Source organism: Hyla sarda, unplaced genomic scaffold (assembly GCF_029499605.1).
Source record: "Hyla sarda isolate aHylSar1 unplaced genomic scaffold, aHylSar1.hap1 scaffold_26, whole genome shotgun sequence".
NCBI lineage: Eukaryota > Metazoa > Chordata > Amphibia > Anura > Hylidae > Hyla > Hyla sarda.
Genome location: NW_026609289.1, coordinates 1,124,386 through 1,130,541, shown reverse-complemented (window position 1 = coordinate 1,130,541; position 6,156 = coordinate 1,124,386). Strand labels below are relative to the sequence as shown.

The 6,156-nt window shown below is 50.3% G+C and overlaps 1 pseudogene; it reads left to right on the top strand.

The window, feature by feature from the left end:
• The first annotated feature begins 5,508 nt into the window (after positions 1-5,508).
• LOC130324153 (U2 spliceosomal RNA) lies at positions 5,509-5,616 on the top strand (annotated as a pseudogene).
• The last annotated feature ends 540 nt before the right edge of the window (positions 5,617-6,156 follow it).

Genomic DNA, 6,156 nt, shown 5'->3' with positions numbered 1-6,156 from the left:
CCACCCAAAAAATTTTTTTCCCTCTGACCGTCTTGGAGGCCAGTATCTCCTTCACGGAGAAGACGTCAGAAGAACCGGAAACAGGAGTGGGAGAAACAAGTTTGGGAGAGAAACGGTTGATGATGAGTGGTTTAAGGAGAGAGACATGGAAGGCATTGGGAATACGAAGAGAAGGAGGAAGAAGGAGTTTGTAAGAGACAGGATTAATCTGGCACAAGACTTTGAAAGGACCAAGATAGCGTGGTCCCAGTTTGTAACTGGGGACACGAAAGCGGACATATTTAGCGGAGAGCCATACCTTGTCTCCGGGAGCAAAAATGGGGGGAGTTCTTCTTTACTTATCGGCAAACCTTTTCATGCGGAATGAAGCCTGTAAAAGAGAATTTTGGGTCTCTTTCCATATGGTGGAAAGATCACGAGTCACTTCATCCACAGCGGGCAAACCAGAGGGCAAGGGAGTAGGGAGGGGGGGAAGAGGGTGACGGCCGTACACCACAAAAAATGGGGACTTAGCAGAAGATTCAGAGACTCTGAAGTTGTATGAGAATTCGGCCCATGGTAGAAGGTCTGCCCAGTCATCCTGGCGGGAGGAAACAAAATGCCGTAAATAGTCACCCAGGACCTGGTTAATTCTTTCTACTTGCCCATTGGATTGGGGATGATAAGAAAAAGAGAAGTTTAATTTAATCTTGAGCTGTTTACAGAGGGCCCTCCAGAATTTAGACACGAATTGGACGCCTCTATCCGAGACGATCTGCGTGGGCAAACCGTGAAGACGAAAAATGTGTACAAAAATTTTTTTGCCAACTGAGGCGCTGAAGGAAGACCAGGAAGAGGAATAAAATGTGCCATCTTGGAAAATCGATCAACGACCACCCAAACAACAGTGTTGCCACGGGATGGGGGTAAGTCTGTAATAAAGTCCATACCAATCAGTGACCAAGGCTGTTCGGGGACAGGCAGAGGATGAAGGAGACCAGCAGGCTTCTGGCGAGGAGTCTTATCCCGGGCACAGACAGTACAGGCCCGCACAAAATCAACAACATCCGTCTCCAGAGTCGGCCACCAATAGAAACGAGAGATGAGTTGCAAGGACTTTTTGATGCCCGCATGGCCTGCGAGGTGGGAGGAGTGTCCCCATTTGAGAATCCCGAGACGTTGGCGTGGAGAAACTAAGGTCTTCCCTGGAGGAGTTTGCCTGATGGAGGCTGGAGAAGTGGAGATCAGACAGTCAGGAGGAATGATGTGTTGCGGAGAGACCTCTACTTCCGAGGCATCCGAGGAACGAGAGAGGGCATCGGCCCTAATGTTCTTGTCGGCAGGGCGAAAATGAATTTCAAAGTTAAAACGGGCAAAGAACAACGACCACCTGGCCTGGTGAGGGTTCAGCCGTTGGGCAGACTGGAGATAGGAGAGATTCTTGTGATCGGTGTAAATGATAACTGGAAATTTTGATCCCTCCAGCAGATGCCTCCATTCCTCAAGCGCCAATTTAATGGCCAGTAGTTCTCGATCCCCGATGGAGTAGTTTCTCTCCGCCGGAGAGAAGGTCCTAGAAAAAAAAAACACAAGTAACAGCATGCCCGGAAGAATTTTTTTGTAGAAGGACCGCTCCAGCTCCCACTGAGGAGGCATCTACCTCCAATAGGAAGGGTTTAGATGGGTCAGGTCTGGAGAGCACGGGAGCAGAAGAAAAGGCAGACTTGAGCCGTTTAAATGCGTCTTCCGCTTGGGGAGACCAGGACTTGGGATTGGCATTTTTCTTGGTTAAAGCCACGATAGGAGCCACAATAGTGGAAAAGTGTGGAATAAATTGTCTGTAATAATTGGCGAACCCCAAAAAACGTTGGATAGCACGGAGTCCGGAGGGGCGTGGCCAATCTAAGACGGCAGAGAGTTTATCTGGGTCCATTTGTAATCCCTGGCCAGAGACCAAGTATCCTAGGAAAGGAAGAGATTGACATTCAAACAGACATTTCTCCATTTTGGCATAAAGTTGATTGTCTCGAAGTCTCTGAAGAACCATGCGGACATGCTGGCGGTGTTCTTCTAAGTTGGCAGAAAAAATCAGAATATCGTCCAGATAAACAACAACACAGGAATATAAGAGATCACGAAAAATTTCATTAACAAAGTCTTGGAAGACGGCAGGGGCGTTGCACAGGCCAAAGGGCATGACCAGATACTCAAAGTGTCCATCTCTGGTGTTAAATGCAGTCTTCCATTCGTCCCCCTCCCTGATGCGGATGAGATTATAAGCACCTCTTAAGTCCAGTTTGGTAAAGATGTGGGCACCTTGAAGGCGATCAAAGAGTTCTGAGATAAGAGGTAGGGGGTAGCGGTTCTTTACCGTGATTTTATTAAGTCCGCGGTAATCAATGCAAGGACGTAGGGAGCCATCTTTTTTGGACACAAAAAAAAAATCCAGCTCCGGCAGGAGAGGAGGATTTGCGGATAAACCCCTTTTTTAAATTTTCCTGGATGTATTCAGACATAGCAAGAGTCTCTGGAGCGGACAGAGGATAAATTCTGCCCCGGGGTGGAGTAGTACCCGGGAGGAGGTCAATAGGACAGTCATAAGGCCTGTGAGGAGGTAAAGTCTCAGCTTGCTTTTTGCAAAACACGTCAGCATAGTCCATATAAGCCTTAGGAAGACCGGTTACAGGGGGAACCACAGGGTCACGGCAGGGAGTACTGGGAACCGGTTTAAGACAGTCTTTGAAACAAGAAGTACCCCAGCTCTTGATTTCTCCTGTGGACCAATCAAGGGTTGGGGAATGGCGTTGAAGCCACGGTAATCCAAGAAGAATTTCGGAAGTGCAATTGGAGAGGACCAAAAACTAAATTTTTTCGTGATGAGGTCCGATGCACATTAGGAGGGGTTCCGTGCGGTAACGCACGGTACAGTCCAATCTTTCATTGTTAACACAATTGATGTAGAGGGGTCTGGCGAGACTGGTCACCGGGATGTTGAACCTGTTGATGAGAGAGGCCAAAATAAAATTTACTGCAGATCCAGAATCCAAGAAGGCCATAGTAGAGAAGGAGAAGGTAGAGGAAGATATCCGCACAGGCACAGTAAGGCGTGGAGAAGCAGAGTTGACATCAAGAACTGTCTCACCTTTGTGCGGAGTCAGCGTACGTCTTTCCAGGCGGGGAGGACGGATAGGACAATCCTTCAGGAAGTGTTCGGTACCGGCACAGTACAGGCACAGATTCTCCATGCGGCGTCGTGTCCTCTCTTGAGGTGTCAAGCAAGACCGGTCAACTTGCATAGCCTCCACGGCGGGAGGCACAGGAACGGATTGCAGAGGACCAGAGGAGAGAGGAGCCGGGGAGAAAAAACGCCTTGTGCGAACAAAGTCCATATCCTGGCGGAGCTCCTGACGCCTTTCAGAAAAACGCATGTCAATGCGGGTGGCCAGATGAATAAGTTCATGCAGGTTAGCAGGAATTTCTCGTGCGGCCAGAACATCTTTAATGTTGCTGGATAGGCCTTTTTTAAAGGTCGCGCAGAGGGCCTCATTATTCCAGGATAATTCGGAGGCAAGGGTACGGAATTGGATGGCGTACTCGCCAACAGAAGAATTACCCTGGACCAGGTTCAGCAGGGCAGTCTCAGCAGAAGAGGCTCGGGCAGGTTCCTCAAAGACACTTCGAATCTCCGTGAAGAAGGAGTGTACAGAGGCAGTGATGGGGTCATTGCGGTCCCAGAGCGGTGTGGCCCATGACAGAGCTTTCCCAGACAGAAGGCTGACTACGAAAGCCACCTTAGACCTTTCAGTAGGAAACTGGTCCGACATCATCTCCAAGTGCAGGGAACATTGCGAAAGAAAGCCACGGCAAAACTTAGAGTCCCCATCAAATTTATCCGGCAAGGATAGTCGTAGGCCGGAAGCGGCCACTCGCTGCGGAGGAGGTGCAGGAGCTGGCGGAGGAGATGATTGCTGAAGCTGTGGTAGTAGCTGCTGTAGCATCACGGTCAGTTGAGACAGCTGGTGGCCTTGTTGCGCTATCTGTTGCGACTGCTGGGCGACCACCGTGGTGAGGTCGGCGACAGCTGGCAGTGGAACTTCAGCGGGATCCATGGCCGGATCTACTGTCACGATTCGGCTGGCAGGAGGTGGATCCTCTGTGCCAGAGAGGGATTGGCGTGGACCGTGCTGGTGGACCGGTTCTAAGTTGCTACTGGTATTCACCAGAGCCCGCCGCAAAGCGGGATGGTCTTGCAGCGGCGGTAGCAACCAGGTCGTATCCACCAGCAACGGCTCAACCTCTCTGACTGCTGAAGATAGGCGCGGTACAAGGGAGTAGACAAGAGCAAGGTCGGACGTAGCAGAAGGTCGGGGCAGGCAGCAAGGATCGTAGTCAGGGGCAACGGCAGGAGGTCTGGAACACAGGCTAGGAACACACAAGGAAACGCTTTCACTGGCACAATGGCAACAAGATCCGGCGAGGGAGTGCAGGGGAAGTGAGGTATAAATAGGGAGTGCACAGGTGAACACACTAATTAAGCCAACTGCGCCAATCAGTGGCGCAGTGGCCCTTTAAATCGCAGAGACCCGGCGCGCGCGCCCTAAGGAGCGGGGCCGCGCGCGCCGGGACAAGACCGACGGAGAGCGAGTCAGGTACGGGAGCCGGGGTGCGCATCGCGAGCGGGCGCCTCACGCATCGCGAATCGCATCCCGGCTGGGAGAGGTATCGCAGCGCACCCGGTCAGCAGGTCTGACCGGGGCGCTGCAATTGCGAGGATGTTGCGAGCGCTCCGGGGAGGAGCGGGGACCCGGAGCGCTCGGCGTAACAATATGTGTGTATTGCTGGAGTTGCAAACATGGGTGCACTTGACAAACTCAGCTCGGCTATTCCCCATTGAAAGATTGTTGCACCCAGGACCCTTAGCACTGGGATATGCTACTCAATACCACTGGCATGGCCAGGTGTAAACAACATCTGACCTTTGTTGTGTATGTAACCATGGAGATTGTGATGTCGCCTAGGCCCACCAAAGAACAGCCTTGTCAGAAGCCGCACTTCCATGAGTAGAAGCAGCAGCACCATAGGTTGTCAAATAAGCTGGATTTAACCAAGACAAGTGAGTCCAATAGGATGCAGGTATGTCCTCTATCCTTACAGCTTCCCGTGGCTGTTGGTTTTATACCGTTTGGGGACAGCCAAGGAGGAGTCAGCAGGCAACACATGTAAGTGTGTGCTTGTGTGTGTGTGTGTGTGTTTCCTATGCAGATCCTAAACCCAGTATCACATGCAAGTAGGAGGCGAAAGAAAGGTTCCTGCCAAAGCCAGGTTATGGATTGCATTTAAAAATGCTCCATCAGAGTGAAATGGACTCCCATCTTCCTGCTTAGCAATAATGATATGGGTTTAGGGTCTGCTGTGTGTACTGGTGGGTGACTGCCACCCAGCCAGAGTGTGTATGGGAGGCTGCCAGCCAGCCTCCCTTCCTACAAGTAGTGATGGTGCATGTGAAGGGGTTCCTCCCCTTTGACAGTTATCACTTCTCGTCCTTCTTTTTGGCTGAGATCAAATGTGGTGTCTGTTTTTATCAGTTTAATATCTGATATGTCCCCTATCTGGTAGCATATATTAAGTGCACCACCAGGTTTCAGTGTTGGAAAGAAAGATTACCTGTTTATTTGCTGCTGCAGCTGCTTGCTGGCTAGTCCAGTGGGCCCTTACTGCAGGCAAAAGACAATAGGTTGTGCCGCTTGTGTCTGGCCCCTGTTGGAGCGACCAGGCACAGGACTGCTGCTGCTGCTGAATGTCCTCTTTAATTGAATAAGCTCAGCAACCTGCACACCTGTGCAGGTTGGACATGACATGATAGGTAGCTGTCTTTCAGGTAGTGGGAGCTGAATCTTGTTAATTGACATGGGGGTGTCATTGCTGTTGAGTGACCATGCATTGGTACTGTGGTATTGGAATAATAAAAACAAATGTTGCCAGCCAGCCATCCATGCAATAATGGATAGGACATCAGCTATGAGGCATTTGTTTGTACAAACTGCTGCTCACAACTAATGTTGCAATATAGTGTCTCCATCTGCTGGTGGTATTGAATAAGGAATAGTGCAATGATAGGGTCTGAAAAAGAAGAAAAATAAGAAGCAGCAACATAGGAAAAAAGGAGGAAAGAAGGAA